The sequence below is a fragment of the Nematostella vectensis genome, chromosome 14, assembly GCF_932526225.1.
Source record: "Nematostella vectensis chromosome 14, jaNemVect1.1, whole genome shotgun sequence".
Lineage (NCBI taxonomy): Eukaryota > Metazoa > Cnidaria > Anthozoa > Actiniaria > Edwardsiidae > Nematostella > Nematostella vectensis.
The window spans coordinates 11,855,924-11,878,112 of record NC_064047.1 but is presented as its reverse complement, the minus strand read 5'-3'; the positions used below and the strand labels follow the sequence as shown (position 1 = coordinate 11,878,112).

Below are 22,189 nucleotides of genomic sequence, written 5' to 3'. Positions count from 1 at the left end.
CTTGACCATACCCCAACCTCCCCCTCCCTCTTCCCCCTGAGAAGGCCAAAGAAATAGTAAATTATAACAAACCGTAAATTACGGGGTTTCGGCGAGTTTATCGCTCAGATTGTGGCATACTGAACACATTGTGAACGTGAATGACTAATACAGCCTATGGAAAGACCTGAATCAGAACCTCCATTTGTAACAAGATAAAACAACTAAGGAAAACTGAGAAAATGACGCACTGTATGTTGTTTGCCCTGCCGCTGCGCTATACCCTACGCTAGTATAACTCTCCCTGACACAAAGAAAAGAAAAGTTAGGAAGGGAGAAAACTATCCTTCAATTGCTTTGTGGGGTCCATTTTAGCGGAGGATTTCTTGTCATGGCTAGGTTATTTGTAATGGATTTATATACTCGCGTCACGGTTAACTTTAGATCTCTAATTTAAGTCGAAATATCTCAAAAGAAACTACTGCACGCATAGGGAAAAGACACACCTCCGAACAATTGTTCTGATTGGCTTAGAGCCATCACGCCCACCACAGTTTAACTCCCCTCTATTTTTCTCGCCTCTCCGAGGCTCGCCATGAACTTCGTGCATCTTTCGTCCGCACTTCGTGCCTAAAACTATGCATCTCCTATATCTTCGGGCGGTCTGTATGAAAGAACAAAGGCCCTGTTGACAAACATAATCCACTGCCGCAGCAGCGCAATTGGTTCCGTTACAAAACAAACACACATGACGCGCCACTAGCCTCGTCCCCACGCATCTTGTGACATTCCTCTGTCATTCCACACACACACACACACACGCACACACGCACACACGCACACACGCACACACGCACACACGCACACATACGCACCGATGGTGGTTTACAAGGACCATGACCTGAGACCGACTTAGGAGGACCGGTCAGAAATGTACGTAAAATAGGTTATTACCACGTAATTCAAAACTATATATACTGAAAGTATATAAATAGACTGATTTATGGTGTTTAAAGGCGTTTTAATTTCAGTGATGATACACACTTCGGTTTACGAGGACCGGATAGAACAAACCGTACGTGGTTTACGAGGACCGGGTAAAAACAAGCCTTACGTGGTTTACGAGGACCGGTTTAAAACAAGCCTTAAGTGGTTTACATGGTCCAGGTTGAGCTAGCGCATATCTTTTAAGATATGTCATATGTGATATATTTATTTAGCGTTAGAGAGATCACCATGTTGAGGTCGAGAGTTCTCTGATTTCTGACCGTGGTTGCCTGTCAGCACATCATTTGGGTTAATTTAGCAATACGTCTCTTCAGTAAAGTAATTAAAAATAAATACACTTTTGCGCCATGCGGGATTGCTATTTTTTTAAAATAAAACCCTGGCAGCTACAGTAAAAACCTACAATGATTTGCCTTTTTTTATTTTTGTGTTTTCACTCACGGGAACCCTGCGTCTATTTTTCGCGCGTTTCGCTCTTGCAACTCGCGGCCATCAGCCAACACGATGGTTTGGCAAATGTTTTGCCTTTTTTTTCGTCGTGAAAACCAAGAAAGATCGAGTGACACACTATAATATAAAGATGTACAAACGATGGACAGAAGGATAAACAATGGAATTTGAAAGAAGGTAAGTAAAGTAAGACTCGTAAGACTTCGCTTATTAATATTAGCACAGGCGAACCAGGATAAAAATGAGTCCCTCGTGATCCTTCGGGAAAATAATATAATTTGAAGTTGTGTCTTGACTGTTCTTCTTAAAGCTAGTTTAATTACTATATTAGCTTTTTGTGTTGTTTTTAAGGGGAATTGTGGCGCAGAAAGGGGTTTAGTCCTTCGAGAGAAAACTTCCCCCAACAAAGGAAGAAATAGCTTGTTGTGAGAATTGTCTGTGCAGCCGCTGCCGGTGGAATTTTGCCGAAAGCTTTGTTATTTTCGCGGTGAACTCGCTCGAAGCTGGGCTAGGTGAAATTAAGTTCTTGCCTTTGTCTCTCTTCCTCTCCCTTTGTTAAGGGAAGTTTTCTTTCGAGGGACTAAACCCCGTAATTTAGTAATTAAATTAGCTTTATTGACGAAACAGTCAAGACACAACTTCAAATTATTATTTTCCCGGATATTATTTTCATGGATAGTCAATGACAAGTCATGACAGTTCATGGTTGTCAATGGCAAGTTATGGTAGTTAGTTGCAAGTTATTAGAGTCCATGGTAATCATGGCAATCCATGGTAGCCAATGGTAAGTCATGGCAGCCCATGGCACTAAGACTGTTCTGGACTGCCACAACTTGCCATACACTACCATGACTTGCCATTGACTACCTTGGACTGCCATAGTACTCAATGGCAGGTCATGGTTGTCCACTACTACAATCTTTTGTTTTCTTTTTAAACTTTCTTTGATTTGAATTCGCCAACTTAGCACCTTGGTAATAAGCTGAATCTGTTCATTTGTTGGGTACTACACATAATTATAAGTTTTACTTACTCATTCACCATCTATCATGAGAAAATAATTAGCCTCCATGATAAATTGAACATAAAAGCAGAAGTGGTGATTTATCCAATAAAACATTGACCAAAACTCTCGTGAATTTAAAATTTATAAACTATACACTTTTGAAGTCTTGAGGCCTAATTTTTTTAGAATTCACCAACAAGATGGACAAACTTATGGTTATGATTTCATGATTACCATCACATATAGCGGTTCCTTATAACTAATGTAAGTTGTAGCACCATGATATATGGTCACAAAGTAAAGTGCAATTGCTACACCAAGCATGCATGACAAGTCATGCCAGTCCATGGTAGTCATGGTTGTCAATGTCAAGTTATGGTAGTTAGTTGCAAGTTATTAGAGTCCATGGTAATCATGGCAATCCATGGTAGCCAATGGTAAGTCATGGCAGCCCATGGCACTAAGACTGTTCTGGACTGCCATAACTTGCCATACACTACCATGACTTGCCATTGTCTATCATGGACTGCCATAGTACTCAATGGCAAGTCATGGTAGTCCACTACCATGACTTTCCATTGCATGACTAACATGATTTGCCATTGTCTGCCATGAGCTGTCATAGTATTCATAACTTGCCATTAACTACCATGGACTGTCATGATTTAAAGAACAATTTCACATCTGGAGATAAGTAGCCATTTGAGTTCTGTTTATAATCTTTTAGTATTTGCAGAGACAATATTTGTTTTCTTTTTAACCTCTATTTGATTTGAATTTGCCAACTTAGCACCTTGGTAATAAGCTGAATCTGTTCATTTTTTGGGTTCTACACATAATTATAAGTTTTATTTACTCATTCACCATCTATCATGAGAAAATAATTAGCTTCCATGATAAATTGAACATAAAAGCAGAAGTGGTGATTCATCCAATGAAACATTGACCAAAACTCTCATGACTTTTTGAGGAATAAATGATACTTTCATCGGCTTTGAGGCCTAATTTTTTTTTAGAATTCACTAACTAGATTGACAAACTTAGGGTTATGACGTCATGATTACCGTCACATAAGCGGTTCCGTATTACCAAATGTAAGTTGTAGGACCATGATACTGTATATGGTCCAAAGTAAAGGGCAATTGCTACACCAAGCATGCATGGATAGTCAATGACAAGTCATGACAGTTCATGGTTGTCAATGGCAAGTTATGGTAGTTAGTTGCAAGTTATTAGAGTCCATGGTAATCATGGCAATCCATGGTAGCATGGTAAGTCATGGCAGCCCATGGCACAAAGACTGTTCTGGACTGCCACACCTTGCCATACACTACCATGACTTGCCATTGTCTACCATGGACTGCCATAGTACTCAATGGCAAGTCATGGTAGTCCACTACCATGACTTTCCATTGCATGACTAACACGATTTGCCATTGTCTGCCATGAGCTGTCATAGTATTCATAACTTGCCATTAACTACCATGGACTGTCATGATTTAAAGAACAATTTCACATCTGGAGATAAGTAGCCATTTGAGTTCTGTTTATAATCTTTTAGTATTTGCAGAGACAATATTTGTTTTCTTTTTAATCTCTATTTGATTTGAATTTGCCAACTTAGCACCTTGGTAATAAGCTGAATCTGTTCATTTTTTGGGTACTACACATAATTATAAGTTTTATTTACTCATTCACCATCTATCATGAGAAAATAATTAGCTTCCATGATAAATTGAACATAAAAGCAGAAGTGGTGATTCATCCAATGAAACATTGACCAAAACTCTCATGACTTTTTGAGGAATAAATGATACTTTCATCGGCTTTGAGGCCTAATTTTTTTTAGAATTCACTAACTAGATTGACAAACTTAGGGTTATGACTTCATGATTACCGTCACATAAGCGGTTCCGTATTACCAATGTAAGTTGTAGGACCATGATACTGTATATGGTCCAAAGTAAAGGGCAATTGCTACACCAAGCATGCATGGATAGTCAATGACAAGTCATGACAGTTCATGGTTGTCAATGGCAAGTTATGGTAGTTAGTTGCAAGTTATTAGAGTCCATGGTAATCATGGCAATCCATGGTAGCATGGTAAGTCATGGCAGCCCATGGCACTAAGACTGTTCTGGACTGCCACAACTTGCCATACACTACCATGACTTGCCATTGACTACCATGGACTGCCATAGTACTCAATGGCAGGTCATGGTTGTCCACTACTACAATCTTTTGTTTTCTTTTTAAACTTTCTTTGATTTGAATTCGCCAACTTAGCACCTTGGTAATAATCTGAATCTGTTCATTTGTTGGGTACTACACATAATTATAAGTTTTACTTACTCATTCACCATCTATCATGAGAAAATAATTAGCCTCCATGATAAATTGAACATAAAAGCAGAAGTGGTGATTCATCCAATAAAACATTGACCAAAACTCTCGTGAATTTAAAATGTATAAACTATACACTTTTGAAGTCTTGAGGCCTAATTTTTTTAGAATTCACCAACAAGATGGACAAACTTATGGTTATGATTTCATGATTACCATCACATATAGCGGTTCCTTATAACTAATGTAAGTTGTAGCACCATGATATATGGTCACAAAGTAAAGTGCAATTGCTACACCAAGCATGCATGACAAGTCATGCCAGTCCATGGTAGTCATGGTTGTCAATGTCAAGTTATGGTAGTTAGTTGCAAGTTATTAGAGTCCATGGTAATCATGGCAATCCATGGTAGCCAATGGTAAGTCATGGCAGCCCATGGCACTAAGACTGTTCTGGACTGCCACAACTTGCCATACACTACCATGACTTGCCATTGACTACCTTGGACTGCCATAGTACTCAATGGCAAGTCATGGTAGTCCACTACCATGACTTTCCATTGCATGACTAACACGATTTGCCATTGTCTGCCATGAGCTGTCATAGTATTCATAACTTGCCATTAACTACCATGGACTGTCATGATTTAAAGAACAATTTCACATCTGGAGATAAGTAGCCATTTGAGTTCTGTTTATAATCTTTTAGTATTTGCAGAGACAATATTTATCATGAGAAAATAATTAGCCTCCATGATAAATTGAACATAAAAGCAGAAGTGGTGATTCATCCAATGAAACATTGGCCAAAACTCTCATGACTTTTTGAGGCATAAATGATACTTTCATCAGCTTTGAGGGCTAATTTTTTTTAAAAATTCACCAACTAGATTGACAAACTTAGGGTTATGACTTCATGATTACCGTCACATAAGCGGTTCTGTATTACTAATGTAAGTTGTAGCACCATGATGATACTGTATATGGTCCAAAGTAAAGAAAACCATGAAAACCATAGAAAACCATGTCATGCCATTAACTACCATGGACTGCCATAGTACTCAATGACAAGTCATGGTAGTCCATCAACATGGATTGCCATAACTTGCCATTGAATACCATGGACTGCCATGTCTTGCCATTGAGTACAATGACTTGCTATTGTCTACCATGGACTGCCATGTCTTGCCATTGAATACAATGACTTGCTATTGTCTACCATGGACTGCCATAGTACTCAATGTACTCAGTACCCATTTTTCTAAGCATTTCGCTACTCCATCTATCACTAATAGACCAATAGTAACTCAGCCAATCAGAATGCAGGATTTGTGATAGACCTTTGTTGGTGAATTAAAAAATACAAATATCAAGGGGCACCTTGATGTTTTCTTACAACACTGAAACTCGGAAAAAATGATAGTGTCACATATCCGTTTTTTCATGATTTTTTAATGTGAAATCAAAGTAAAATACAGATTTTGAACTTTTTTGTAGAAGAACATTTAGCTTGATAGTGATAGTTTTTCGTTACAGAATTTCCTAATGATAGCTCTTCCAACCTCCATCAGCTCCTAAATCTGATAAAACAGCAGAGAGTTCATATAATCATTTTCTATTATAGGTTCCATTTTAAAAAAATATCAATGGATATCAATGGATAGCACTTATGGGTGTGGTCAACAGCAATTCTTACCCCTAAGGGATAGTAAATCAGGTGTGGTTAAATCAATTTTTTAAACATTGCACTAAAATCACACGTATTTTCAGTATTCTTTTTTATTGCGTTCCTCTTTACTGACTTTTAAGATTGCTATCATCTAGTCTTAAAATCCTTTTGTGATTGGATAGGATGATCCATTGGTATGAGAGTGAGACCCCCTAAGGAATAGCAGAATCGAAAGATTCTTTGAACACCCTTTATAGGATGGCAATTGGTAGAATTTTATCTTAACCTAAAAGACAGGACAATCATCCTCTTCTACTTTTATAGAGTACCCCCCTCTCCCTTCGGGGTTTTGTCTTAAATGCTGTTCTCCAAACTTTTTCAGGTGAATCTCACTTACAAGATAGACTCCGAGAAAGCTACCAGCTTAGAAGCATGATGCTAGGGCAGGATTTATGTAAGGCGATTGTATTAATGCAGCTCAGCAAAAATTAACACAACCTGAGTAACAAACAGATAGATAATAATTTTACCAATGAAAATTTTCTAAAAAACTGAACCAGAATAATATAATAAACTTTGTTGGTAAAAATAGGTTTTCTTTTTTTTTTTGCACACAAATATCATGCTTAATGTACCGTGAACCCCCTAATAATTTAATATGGGGATCTAGTGTGTCTATGGTTCTCTACAAGGAGGTTCAGTGTTTCGGACCTTTCAGAAAAGGGTACATTTCAAAGACTATTAGCCGAAAAAGCAAAGAAGAGGAAGTTTCTAAAACTTTTCAGCTAATATTTGCAATATTTCTACTAGAAAAATTATTTATTCACCTTGGCAAATACAATATACACTAAACTAGCGTAATCTTCTGATATGCTTTTATATAGAATGTATAGTGTTTTAATGTATAGACTTAAATTCTGAAGAGAATAAAAAACACCCATTTTGCTGTATTTGCTTCAATTTTCTTGAACACATGATAGTACCTCCTTTAACCTAATGGAAGCCATTCCTGATAGAAAACAAAAAAAATATGTATATACAACCTTTTTCAAAATTATGTTTTATTATTAAAAAATACCATGAAACTCGTCAAATTTCTACTGAATGTAGGAAAATGCGAAAAACGGAGAGTACCACACACGGATAATCTTGTACAACAGTAAAATGAGGACCGCACTAGACACGTTACCTAAGCTACGGAGAGTACCACACACACGGATAATCTTGTACAACCGTAGTTACGAGGAACGCACCACACACGTTATCTAAGCTACGGAGAGTACCACACACACGGATAATCTTGTACAACCGTAGTTACGAGGACCACACCAGACACGTTATCTAAGCTACGGAGAGTACCACACACACGGATAATCTTGTACAACCGTAGTTATGAGGACCGCACCACACGTTTTCTAAGCTACGGAGAGTACCACACACACGGATAATCTTGTACAACCGTAGTTATGAGGACCGCACCACACGTTTTCTAAGCTACGGAGAGTACCACACACACGGATAATCTTGTACAACCGTAGTTATGAGGACCGCACCACACGTTTTCTAAGCTACGGAGAGTACCACACACACGGATAATCTTGTACAACCGTAGTTACGAGGACCACACCAGACACGTTATCTAAGCTACGGAGAGTACCACACACACGGATAATCTTGTACAACCGTAGTTACGAGGACCGCACCACACACGTTATCTAAGCTACGGAGAGTACCACACACACGGATAATCTTGTACAACCGTAGCTATGAGGACCGCACCACACGTTTTCTAAGCTACGGAGAGTACCACACACGGATAATCTTGCACAGTCGTAGTTACGAGGAACGCACCAGACACGTTATCCAAGCTACGGAGAGTACCACAACACGGATAATCCTGTACAACCGTAGTTATGGGGACCACAAAAGGGGGTCGTTTCTGAAAAGGACCGGTAATTACCGGACCCGTTAGGTTACCGGGGGAGTTTTCGGGATACTTTTTCGGGTGCGGAAATGCGTTTCTTAACGCTGGTTGTTTACCGGCTCCCGATAAGGTAATTATTTATAATTTTCAAAGTTTATGAATAGATTGGCTGAATAATGAATGAGTTTCAATTAGAAATCCTAGATTTCTCGATGTTTTTAGACAGCTGAGACACCAAACATCGCGTTAAGCGTAGGCACTTTTTTTAAAAAAAGACTAAAAAACAAGTAATAAAGCCTCATGTTGTAGCAAAACTTCCAATAACTTCGCAAAGTTGTTTACAATCTTTTAGGCGCACGGTGACAGCTACATGTCAAATCGAGGTGAAACCTGATTGGCCGATAAGTTATCGCATAAAATGATGTTAGCCGTGATTGGTCCTCTTCTTACCCTGTTCTGTAAAAGCATTGGAAGGGTTTCTATTCCTCTCTGATGAAAATTTACTACAACTCGACACGACTTGAAAATGGCGAGATTTGATAGCAAAAAAAGCAACAAATTGATTATCTAAACTTAGCAAACTGAAGATGAGTAATTGATCTATGAATTCAGCTATAAATATTAGGAAAAAACATCGATTTTTTGGTACCATTTTTCGCATAAGATGCGATTCCCGGTACATTTACGGGAGCTCTTGTGCTCCTGTCAGTTAGCAGGATTTTGTTTTAGGTCCGAAGATAACAGGAATTGGAGAGCTTATCGGTGCGGCCTTACTAGGTGATTTTCTGAGTTTACCACACACGGATAATTTTGTACAACCGTAGTTATGAGGACCGCACCACACGTTTTCTAAGCTACGGAGAGTACCACACACACGGATAATCTTGTACAACCGTAGTTACGAGGACCACACCAGACATGTTATCTAAGCTACGGAGAGTACCACACACACGGATAATCTTGTACAACCGTAGCTATGAGGACCGCACCACACGTTTTCTAAGCTACGGAGAGTACCACACACGGATAATCTTGCACAGTCGTAGTTACGAGGAACGCACCAGACACGTTATCTAAGCTACGGAGAGTACCACACACACACATAATCTTGTACAACCGTAGTTACGAGGACCGCACCAGACACGTTATCTCAGCTACGGAGAGTACCGTACACACGGATAATCTTGTACAACCGTATTTATGAGGACCGCAGACACGTTATCTAAGCTATCGAGAGTACCACACACGGAAAATCTTGTACAACCGTAGTTACGAGGACCGCACCACACGTTTTCTAAGCTACGGAGAGTACCACACACGGATAATCTTGCACAGTCGTAGTTACGAGGAACGCACCAGACACGTTATCTAAGCTACGGAGAGTACCACACACACACATAATCTTGTACAACCGTAGTTACGAGGACCGCACCAGACACGTTTTCTAAGCTACGGAGAGTACCACACACACGGATAATCTTGTACAACCGTAGTTACGAGGACCACACCAGACATGTTATCTAAGCTACGGAGAGTACCACACACACGGATAATCTTGTACAACCGTAGCTATGAGGACCGCACCACACGTTTTCTAAGCTACGGAGAGTACCACACACACGGATAATCTTGCACAGTCGTAGCTACGAGGAACGCACCAGACACCTTATCCAAGCTACGGAGAGTACCACAACACGGATAATCCTGTACAACCGTAGTTATGGGGACCACAAAAGGGGGTCGTTTCTGAAAAGGACCGGTAATTACCGGACCCGTTAGGTTACCGGGGGAGTTTTCGGGATACTTTTTCGGGTGCGGAAATGCGTTTCTTAACGCTGGTTGTTTACCGGCTCCCGATAAGGTAATTATTTATAATTTTCAAAGTTTATGAATAGATTGGCTGAATAATGAATGAGTTTCAATTAGAAATCCTAGATTTCTCGATGTTTTTAGACAGCTGAGACACCAAACATCGCGTTAAGCGTAGGCACTTTTTTTTAAAAAAAGACTAAAAAACAAGTAATAAAGCCTCATGTTGTAGCAAAACTTCCAATAACTTCGCAAAGTTGTTTACAATCGTTTTAGGCGCACGGTGACAGCTACATGTCAAATCGAGGTGAAACCTGATTGGCCGATAAGTTATCGCATAAAATGATGTTAGCCGTGATTGGTCCTCTTCTTACCCTGTTCTGTAAAAGCATTGGAAGGGTTTCTATTCCTCTCTGATGAAAATTTACTACAACTCGACACGACTTGAAAATGGCGAGATTTGATAGCAAAAAAAGCAACAAATTGATTATCTAAACTTAGCAAACTGAAGATGAGTAATTGATCTATGAATTCAGCTATAAATATTAGGAAAAAACATCGATTTTTTGGTACCATTTTTCGCATAAGATGCGATTCCCGGTACATTTACGGGAGCTCTTGTGCTCCTGTCAGTTAGCAGGATTTTGTTTTAGGTCCGAAGATAACAGGAATTGGAGAGCTTATCGGTGCGGCCTTACTAGGTGATTTTCTGAGTTTACCACACACGGATAATTTTGTACAACTGTAGTTATGAGGACCGCAACTGACACGTTATCCTAAGCTACGGAGAGTACCACACACGGATAATCTTGTACAACCGTAGTTACGAGGACAGCACCAGACACGTTATCTAAGCTACGGAGAGTACCACACACACGGATAATCTTGTACAACCGTAGTTATGAGGACCGCAACACACACGGTATCTAAGCTATGGAGAGTACCACACACGGATAATCTTGTACAACCGTAGTTATGAGGACCACACCAGATACGTTATCTAAGCTACGGAGAGTACCACACACACACACACGGATAATCTTGTACAACCGTAGTTATGAGGACAACACCAGACACGTTATCTAAGCTATGGAGAGTAACACGCACACGGATAATCTTGTACAACCGTAGTTATGAGGACCACACCAGATACGTTATCTAAGCTACGGAGAGTACCACACACACACACGGATAATCTGGTACAACCGTAGTTACGAGGACCGCACCAGACACGTTATCTAAGCTACGGAGAGTACCACACACCCATAATCTTGTACAACCGTAGTTATGAGGACCACACCAGATACGTTATCTAAGCTACGGAGAGTACCACACACACGGATAATCTTGTACAACCGTAGTTATGAGGACCGCACCAGACACGTTATCTAAGCTATGGAGAGTAACACGCACACGGATAATCTTGTACAACCGTAGGTCCGCACCAAATGCGTTATCTAAGCTACGGGGATTACCACACACACAAATACAAATGCAAATACTTTTGCGAAAACATATATGATGCACTCTTACACGATGTAATCTATGCAAACGGAGTTATTTTTAACAATCCCTACTGTGAATGGGGATGGTCTATTTTGCTGTCAATAAGGGCTAACGCCCTAAACAACACTTTCCAACAAGTCTTTTGTTTCTTTTTCAAGTTTACTCAATAGAGATAAATAAAGAGCTCGAGCTACCTGTGATGATTCCCTTCACATGTCTTCCGTTTTTTCTTTGGGTAGTGTGTAGGTAGCAATGCAATTTTTTTAGTGTAGGTAGCAATGCAAAATCGAGTTATTATTTTGTGATTGCCGTCTCAGAATTTTTACGAGCTTAAAGAAGGCTAATCACGCCACCATTTTATACTCCTACTTAATGCCGAATCACACAAAACATCCGTTTCCATCAGCTAGTTCAAGCGACTAACCAAAATATTTTCAATCAAATATCGTCAATAACGTATCAGACTTCATTCGTGGATTGTTATGTTGAAGTTTTTTTGCAAATAAACCACTGTATTAAACAATAACAAAGGAGTGGTTGATCGATATTATTTAAAAGCGTTGTTTAGACTTAGGAAACGATAGTACCCTAAGATTCAATCCCCGTTTTGTGCGGCCAAGAAAATGACCATCAATTTTCAAAGTTCTGTAGGAAACTTAAATCTCAACCAAATTCAATTTCCTTTTCATAATTTGAAAGCTTATCAATGTTTCTTTCTGCTAGTGAAAGGTGGTTATACGGACTTTAATTTAAAGTTTCGGAAACACCCTGTCACTATTAGGCTGTAAAAACATTGATCCTCGATTTCTACGTTTTATATTTTTTCATAATTTCTGAGATACCTCTTTATTATATAATCTGAAGATTAGTTGACAGGTCTTTCAAATTTTCGTTAAAGTAAATAAGTATTAATAAAAGAATCGATAAATACATCATTGAGATACAGAAGGAATAACGCACGCTCATTCGACGGGACTCCTGTGGTATATATCATTTGTAGTGTTACCTTGGCAACAGTTTATCTGAAGACAGTTTGAGTTGGAGATCTGTTTTCGAGACGAGCCGTGGTTGCACGATCCTTCATCATCGAAAATCATCCACCATCCGAAGTTAAACATCCATTTTTACCTTCTAAATACGTTGTATAAAGATTTTGGAGCACATCCGGAAGGTAAGTTTAAATGATAATGATAATCGTGATTTGTTTTATTAACTAATCCTCAACCTTGTATTCTCGCTCGAGCCGAACAAAATTTATTCATTTCTTCAGTGAGTGCGTAGCTCCGTAAAGACAAGCATAAAATAAAGTGGCTCTATATATAACATAACCTACTCATCAACCTTTCTTGAAACAAAACGAAAAATAAGCGATGTTTGGATAGGTTTTGAAGCGATAATTTTTTTATAGCCGCTACGCAGGCTATAAATTTTTGAAGTTTGTTGTTTGTACATGCGCGCAATACTTATGAGTACTTAAGTGCACCAGTCCCTTAGATTCAACTGAGGAGTTCCAAATAAGAAATTTCGAAATCGCTCAAAATTGGTTTAAAGTTAGCCCCTGGTTCTCTTATCAGGGTTAAAAAGTTTGAGTTACATACAATAAATATTTTTCGAGAAATTCCGAATTTACGATTTTGCCTATAAAATCGCCGATTTGGGGGCATTTTTCACCTTTCATAAAAAATCGCAAAATATTCTTTAAATATACGCGGAATTAAAAATAGCGATACAGATCCTTAGAAAGGAGTTGATAAGGTATAAATCGAGTGGTTTCTTTACTTTTTCCGGCAAAAAAAGTATATTTTATTGCTGTCTAAATATGTCCATAAAAAATATCGACTTGAATAATAGCTTAAATTAGGGGCTTATAAAACCGATGGTACATGGATTTTCGCAGAAATTTTGCACTTTGAGCAAACATTGGTGTTATTTCTTTCGATTCAGCAAATAAAAAATTGGGGGAATCAAATTCCCGAATTATAATGAAGCCGAACGCAACCCCATGTCGAGCTCAAATAACACGCGATTTTCTTGACAGCCGTCTTTATTAGATACACATACCTGTTTGTACAGGAGAAAAATCACAGAAAATAAACTCTACCCTTGCTGTATACTAATCTCAGATGCTGTATAATTGTCTTGGTTCGTCCTTGGAAGTTACTGGAAGTCAATAAAGACATTACAATGAAAAATATTTGCTATTTTGTACAGACTTCAGTTCAGAACGCCTGCCGGAATGGCAAACTTTGAAGGATTTGTTTGGGTTTTAAAGTTTCTTTACGCTCAATTGAAGTAAAAGGTATTCAAGCACGTCAGTTCTTACCTTCTGCCAAGAGGTTTCTAGGGAAAAAGCCGATTTGTAAGATTAATTTCAATGCAAAGGTCAAGTACTACAACACGAGTCTGGTTTCAGATGACAACAACTGATCAGCGGTCTGCCAGATGAAAATGCGTGACTTTCCACAGGTATCCTAATCCCCATAAGAACATACCGTTTTGAGTCCTAGTCTTTCTTTATTAGAAAATCATATTTTAAAAAAGGCGATATCATGTCTTGTTTGTCTATTTTAAAAACATCTGATGATTTGGTAAAGAACTTAGGCGTAAGAGTAAAAATTGTATACGTTACGTTTATCTGCATATTAGTTGTGTGCGCATGAGCACTGCTTGATTACTGCAGAAATTTTTATCAATAATGGGAGCGGGTCTTTGTAAAATGAAGACAGGACCTACGCGGACCAGACCTCGGCGGACCGGGTTATTTTTTTTTAATACACAAACATATGTGAAGAAACCGTTTAGCTACTTAGTGATCCACACCACCCTATTTACCATCTTCCATAAGTCACCCCTTACTCAATTACTATTTTTACCTTTTGTTAGTTAATCATCAATGAACTTTGTACATATACTAGCTGTAACATGCCATTGTAACTCATTTATAACCTGAAGCTGAAGAAGGCAGGTATTGGCCAGCCGAAATATCGTTCTAAAAAACATAAATCTGCGTTGTTGTCGACTTTTTCTTTTAAAGGTTTTACCTTTTGCGTGGGAGTCCCTAGGGTAAATGTGCCGTTGTTGTTGGTCGCAGGTGGGACGGAGTTTCTTTTTCATTACGGACTTGCTCCAGGTGACTGAAGTAGTTTGAAAAATCGGTAGCTGGAAAATCGGCGACTACCGTGAGAATAGTGACTTTAAATGGGCTGCTTCGCTACTTTGTAGCAAGAGAAAACAAATATCACTCTGTCCAACCACTGATGAGCTGTCAGTTAACTCAATGTAAACTGTTGATTGCCGTTAGAACAGTAACCCTCTATGCGCTACTTCCCTTCTGCACAAGCACAATCGTAGATTGCCGTGAGAACATTAACTCGTTATTGGCTACTTTGCTTGATATAACAAGAACAACAACTGTGCAATGCCAACAAGACTGCCTGGAAAAGGGTTACAAAATCAGTTGGAGCTTGCGACAGATTGAATGAACATGTCTATGATTCCGATACAGACGACGATCTACTCCCCGTGTTTGAGGGGTAAAATAATACTTTCGCTAAACGAAAGATATAATGCTGATTGACATTGTTTTAATGCGAGGGATGTTTTAGCCTGTGAGCTAGTCTGTACTTTTGCGCAAAGTCCGTAATGAAAAATCAATCTCCGTCGCATATCCCCCCCCCACATACACACACACAAACATCGGAACACACATAAACTAATATAAGGAAAGCAGAGGTGCGCGATAAATAAGTCGAGTCTACGAAACGGGAAGTTGAGTTGAAATAGGGACTCCCCAAAATATGCCCAGGGGGGGGGGGGGGGGAGAGGGGGGATGCAGGGTGTGCGCCCACAGCGGTCGAGGGTCCACTTTCGGTTCCCAATTGACGTGCTATTTGTAGACAAAACTATAAAGCATAAGCTAGATAACCCTGGTACGTAGCCAAATCCGACAATAAAAGTCCCGTGAAGATACTGCAAAGGCATAAAAAAATCCCTCTTTGTTCTTTCGGGGGTAGTCAGATTTCTATTAGAGAACTCATTTCACTCGTCGTCGCCTTACTCGTCCCCTCTCAGAACAGCCGAATTCCGAGCTACGGACAAGCAACCATTGCCTGGGCTACCTGTGATTACATTTGCGTTTCAAGAGTCACCTACGCGCGCGCTTAACAAATACTCCGGTCGTTAAATCATGATTCACTTACCAGCTCTAGCAAGAAGAAGTTCAAACTCAGTTTAAAGTTTAAGAACGCACTTTGAATTGCTCGAGCAATCGACGCTAGGGCCACAAGGACCACCCACGCAAACAGCGTAATCACAGGTAGTCATGATCAAGAAAAATATCAAGCTATCATCTGAATTACAATTTTATGCTTGCCTGATTTTATAAGAAGCAGCCTCATGTGATCTCTCTGTGTTGCCCTAAAGCCTTTTGTGGCTAACGGAGGTGTTACTGTAACAGGATGCCGCTTTGAGGGAGTGTGACAATTCTTTTAGCTTATGCCCTTATGTCAACGAAGCATGTTTGCTTGTGGTATTTGTGTTTTATTCTTCGATTGGTGTTTCCTACGGTATCTTTTTAAAATAATTTTGGCATCATTAATATGTTTTTTTATAGAATGAAGAACATAAAATAAGAAACAATCTAGAATAAAAACTGCAAGCCGACTAGTTGAACTATTCTTTATATCGGGTTTCCTTTGCAAATTCATGCATTCTCATCTGGTAGACCGCTGATCAGTTGTCATCTGAAAACAGACTCGTGTTCAAGTACTTGACCTTTCATTGAAATTAATCTTACAAATCGGCTTTTCTCCCAGAAACCTCTTGGCAGAAGGTAAGAACTGACGTGTTTGAATATCTTTTACTTCAATTGAGCGTAAAGAAACTTTAAAACCCAAACAAATCCTTCAAAGTTTGCCATTCCGGCAGGTGTTCTGAACTGAAGTCTGTACAAAATAGCAAATATTTTTCATTGTAATGTCTTTATTGACTTCCAGTAACTTCCAAGGATGAACCAAGACAATTATACAGCATCTGAGATTAGTATACAGTAAGGGTAGAGTTTATTATCTGTGGTTTGTCTCCTGTACAAACAGGTATGTGTATCTAATAAAGACGGCTGTCAAGAAAATCGGGTGTTATTTGAGCCCGACATGGGGTTGCGTTCGGCTTCATTATAATTCGGGAATTTGATTCCCCCAATTTTTTATTTGCTGAATCGAAAGAAATAACACCAATGTTTGCTTAAAGTGCAAAATCTCTGCGAAAATCCATGTACCATCGGTTTTATAAGCCCCAAATTTAAGCTATTATTCAAGTCGACATTTTTTATTGACATGTTTAGACAGCAATAAAATATACTTTTTTTTGCCGGAAAAAGTAAAGAAACCACTCGATTTATACCTTATCAACTCCTTTCTAAGGATCTGTATCGCTATTTTTAATTCCGCGTATATTTAAAGAATATTTTGCGATTTTGTACGAAAGGTGAAAAATGCCCCCAAATCGGCGATTTTATAGGCAAAATCGTAAATTCGGAATTTCTCGAAAAATATTTATTGTATGTAACTCAAACTTTTTAAACATGATCAGAGAACCAGGGGCTAACTTTAAACCAATTTTGAGCGATTTTGAAATTTCTTATTTGGAACTCCTCAGTTGAATCTAAGGGACTGGTGCACTTAATGACACCTTTTAAAATAAGCGCGAAAAATCCAAATTAAAATTTGAACCGTTTTTTTTTAATTGCCTTTCAAATCTAAACGGGCTTTCATTACACATTTCTGACGATTTTAGGTTTTATTTTCAATATTTATGCTTTGTTTACTGCATCTTTATTTTGTCTTAGTTAAACTAATTGACAGTCATATGGCACATTTGTTTTTTTCAGCCCAAACATGACTATGTGAACACCTAGTTCATTAGTTCCTGTTAACACCTCGGGGGTCATCTTTAGCAAATCTGGCAACCAATATGAATATTGTGGTATTTTTGTCCATTTTGGCCTAAAAGTTTACCTTTTCACTTTTGCAATATTACTTCCGGTTGGATATACTAAGCAGCTAAGCTCTAAGCAGTGGGGAGAATGCCAGTTTGGGAAGGAGGGAAAAAATGGATTAACATTGGCCATCAAAACATTCGACTCCAGGCCACTCTGGCATTTCATTCGCAGTAAACCAATAGTTCAAAATGGCAGCTTGGTAGCAGAACGTCGTACACTTTCGGTTTTGCCAGTTTACCAAACAGTTTTCAAAGCTTCAAAGTATTGCAAGGATTAGATAGAATATTATGTAAGCTCGGGGTGAATCACATGCAAGATCTCCTCTGTGTAGCTATCATGATTTGGTCGATTTAATCAATAACCGTGCATTATTGCAAACCTCCGAAATCAAGTCAGAGGAACTGTTTGACAAAAAAATGTGTGTATTTATCTATGATAACTCTACAAATTCAAGAGAAAACAACAAGACGTATCTGCTGACACTCATCAATGAACAGCACAGAGGAACAGCTTACTGCTTCTTTGTTAAAATTTAATGTCATCTCTAATAAGTCTTTAATTGTCATGGGATTATGAAATGGTTAAATGGTTTCCTGTTCACACTGTTTCCTTTTAAGGAGATACAGGTACAGTTTTATTAAAAAAGAAGCCATAACTGCACAGATTTCCTTCTGAATTGGGGCGAATTCTCACTAGAAATTGCCATTTCTCGGCATCTTTCCGTCTTAGCCGTTCACCATTACACTGATAGTTGGTGCACAGCTTGCGATTTCTGCTGAACATCTTCATGACTTTTTGGCATTTTCACAAGGACAATTAACCATTATATTACTTCCTTTCTTCCTGAACTGGCATACCACACTGCTAAGGAGCCCATGTCTCATAACCCACAATGCTTAATGGGTTATCAAATAGATAAGCTAATATTAAAACAGTTCAAGTTAAGAAAGCTGTTAGTGTTTTTATGACTGTATATAATGTTAATATGAATAAACATTTACATGGCTTTTAAACAAATTGACCACAATATTTTTATTCTATGCCAGAATATTTGTTAAAGAGGATAATGAAATTTGTTTGATATAGGGTGTTACAGAACCTTTAAGGTACTCATACCTATTTTCAGATGGTACCTATTATTGGACAGTTGCACAAAAAAATCATAAAAATCTCACTTCACAGGAAAACAAGCTGAAAACTGACTCATCAGGTTAAAGAACTGACATTTAGAGAACAATGTTTTCCAAAGCTTTTTACAAGACTTGGTGTTTATTGCAGCTGTTTTTGATTGTTTGGTTTGATTGACTACGCACCATTATCAAACAAAGAAAGGGATTTTGGATTTTTGGAGGTCGCACAACAACGAATTTGGCTATAATTCCCAAAACAAGAAATAATCTTTACTCATGCACCTCATGGCGAGTTTAAAAACCTTCCATTTTGTTGTTGATGTCTCAGGATGCAATTTGGCCTCTCTTTCTGTATTCCTGATTTGTTTGGACAGTACCTTACCCTTGCAACCTACTGTATTATCAGACAGTCTAACATTTGCTGAATTATTCAACATAAATTTGAGCCGTCACACATTTACAAACATGACTTTTAAAAACTAAATTCGTCAACAATTATTGTCTGTGGTATTTTAGTTACAGTTAAAATACTTGCATTTTTTTGTATTACTCTCACAAAGAAGTCTGATATTAGTTAAGAGCTTTTGATAATATGGTCAGTAAAATATTTCTATCTTGCGACCGTTTTCTATTAAATTTCCTGGCCATCAATTTTTGTGGTCTATAATGGGTATAGTACCTACTTCTCTCAAATAACAAATGAGAAATGTTCTCCATAGCATTATCATTGAAGCAAATCAGCAACAATTTCTATTGAAATCCAGCCCTAAACCAGAAGTTATAAGTCATCCCAATCCAATTTTAGGGCACATCAAGCTCTGCTCATACTTAAAACAGCATAAATGTGGATTTTTGTCCAATCCAAAACATCCACATATTTTATACAAGTTATGCAAACACTCATATTTATTTCAAAGTTGAACCCTCCATTTGTTTATAGAGTGCACATTTTTTTCTATTTTTATAGGGAACAAAGTGACTTTAAGCTGGCCTTCCAAATGTAAAAGTTTCTCCTTTATGTTTACTTTTAGCCTCTTGTTCTTCAAACTTGTGACAAGCTCATTGTTTTGGTCTTACGTCTCATGTATGCAGGGCTTCTGGAATTACGCGCTTGTGTGGAAGCGCGTAATTTGGCTTTTTCCGCGTAATCCGCGTTATCCACAAATTTCCACGTAATCCCACATAATTTGGATAAATTTTGAAAGACAAAACATTTAATTGCACAGCTGATGGGTTCTTACCTCTATTTCTCGTAAAAAAAGAGAGATATTCTTCGTAAGAGTGCGATGTTTCAAACGGAATTTCGTAAACAAATAAAATGACTAGGTGCTCTTTGCTAAACTGCGAAGGCCTAGGACTAATAATAAAATACCTTTTTTTATAGGCTGGTAGCTAGGAGCCAATGAAAACTTGCCTATTTTCACACAAAAAAATCACCTTTTCAAGTTATTTCGTGCTTTCCTTCGGTACAAAATGTAGTTTGGGCGTAACAGTTGATATTCCGTGTAATTAAGCGCATAATTTAGTAAAGAATCCCGCGTAATTTTGAGGTTTTTTTTTTTGCGTAATTCCAGAAGCTCTGTGTATGGAGAATGACGATTTCCATGATGTTTGCATTCTTTTTGTTCATGATTGTTGTGCATCACATCCAAAGACAAAAATTGACATTTGTTTCTAATTCTACTTTAAATTGCTTCTCATACCATTCACTGCAAAAGTTGTACTGTAGCTTTCCCCAAAAAAATGACATCCAGTTTTTTTTATTCATTGAAAAAATAGAAATATTGCAGAGATAACATAAAAATCAACCTTTCTTTTTGAAAAAAAATATGATATAAGTACGATAGATATTCTCAATTTATATTTTTTACATAAAAGATGCATGTATCTAAAAGATGAATTTTATGATTCTTTACATTTATGTGAAGCTTTTTTCCTAAATTAAACTTAAATATGTCAACGTTGTGGACATTAAGTAATGTCCACAATAATGTGTCCTCATGCGGAAACAAGTGAGAAATCTGGAATTTTTTTCACTCCAAGGCACAAGCCCCTTTTTCAGTGAGCCCTGTGAAATGGGCGTGAACCCAAATTCTCAATATTTTATCATTTTCATAAGGCTCAATGGTTTGGAAGGCTCAATGTAATTTGAAAAAATCTTGATATTGCATATCTCATGTGGAATTGCCCAGTCTACCTGCAATAGTTGTATCACCTGTCTGTTGTTTTGCATGTTCTTTTTTACTGTATATAACCTCTACAAAAAGGCGCTTAATCAGTAACTGTTACTTTTATTATTTTTTTCCTTTTCAGGTTAAATAATCACTTCTACTGCCCTGCCTGGTGTGTGGTGGATAAGAGGCTCAACTCAGTTTGATTAGCATTGGTCACCTGTACAGCAGATATGGGGTTCAACTACAGTGATTATAAGGATTAGCCCAGTTTGAATAGCATTGGTCTTATGTACAGTGAATATATGAATTAGCCCAGTTTGAATAGCATTGGTCTTGTGTACAATGGATTAGGCGCTCAGCTCAGTTTGCTTAGCATTAGTCTGGTGTGCGGTGCATAATTCCATTTTGATTATTATTGGATAAGGGGCCATGCACAGTTTAATAAGGATTGGTTGGGTTTACAGTGGAAAAGGTGCTTAGCTCAGTCTTGTGTACAATAGGGGGTTTAGTTCAGTATGCTTAGCATCAGTCTGGTGTGTGGTTGATAAGGGACCTAGTCAGTTTGATTATTATTGTTCCCATATACTAGCTCAGTTTGATTAATTTGTCTGGTGTGTGATGGATAACTGGCTGAGTTCAATTTGACGTAAAGTGCACTTGTAGCTCAGTTTGATTAGCATTGGCCCCTTGTGTGTTGGCTAGGGGCTAAGCTCAGTTGAATTAGGATTGTCTTGTGTACAAGGGGCTTAGCTCAGTTTGATGATATAACTGGAGGCATCAGTCTGATGATAACTGGCTTAAGTCCAATTTGATGGAAAAGGTGCTCGGCTCAGTCTTATGTACAGTTGATATGGGCTGGTTCAGTTTGATAAGCACCAGAATCTGGTGTGTGTTGGACATCAGTATCTGGTGTGTTGTGCATTTCAATTCTGTACAGTGAATAAGGGAGTCAGCTCAGTTTGCTTAGCATTGGCCTTTATACAGTGCCGAGAGGCTTAGCTCATTTTTATTAGAGCTGATCGTATAAATAGTGGATAAGAGCTTAACTTTTTTTTTATTATTAGTCTGATGATGAACAGTGGATAGGGGCTTAATTCTAAACACTAGGTTCTGGTGGGGGCATAGCTCAGATGAATTAGTGTTAGTCTTGTTTGCAGTGGATAAGGGCTTAATTCAGTGTCATTAACATTTGC

The 22,189-nt window shown here is 38.2% G+C and overlaps 3 long non-coding RNA genes across 4 annotated transcripts; 2 read left to right on the top strand and 1 right to left on the bottom strand.

Annotated features, from left to right (window-relative positions):
• Nucleotides 1-849: 849 nt before the first annotated feature.
• LOC116611982 lies at nt 850-7,405 on the top strand. Its single transcript, XR_007306585.1, has 2 exons — nt 850-1,614; nt 6,838-7,405. It is a non-coding gene; the product is annotated as an uncharacterized LOC116611982 (long non-coding RNA).
• Nucleotides 7,406-12,184: 4,779 nt separating this feature from the next.
• Nucleotides 12,185-21,937, top strand: LOC116618772. 2 transcript variants are annotated; one of them, XR_007306570.1, is made up of 3 exons: nt 16,091-16,525; nt 16,689-16,787; nt 21,136-21,937. It is a non-coding gene; the product is annotated as an uncharacterized LOC116618772 (long non-coding RNA). The 2 variants fall into 2 exon arrangements; XR_004296332.2 differs by lacking the exons at nt 16,091-16,525; nt 16,689-16,787 and adding an exon at nt 12,185-12,865.
• Nucleotides 13,721-14,458, bottom strand: LOC125559873. Its single transcript, XR_007306571.1, has 2 exons — nt 14,018-14,458; nt 13,721-13,854 (listed from the first exon to the last, which is right to left on the bottom strand). It is a non-coding gene; the product is annotated as an uncharacterized LOC125559873 (long non-coding RNA).
• Nucleotides 21,938-22,189: the final 252 nt, after the last annotated feature.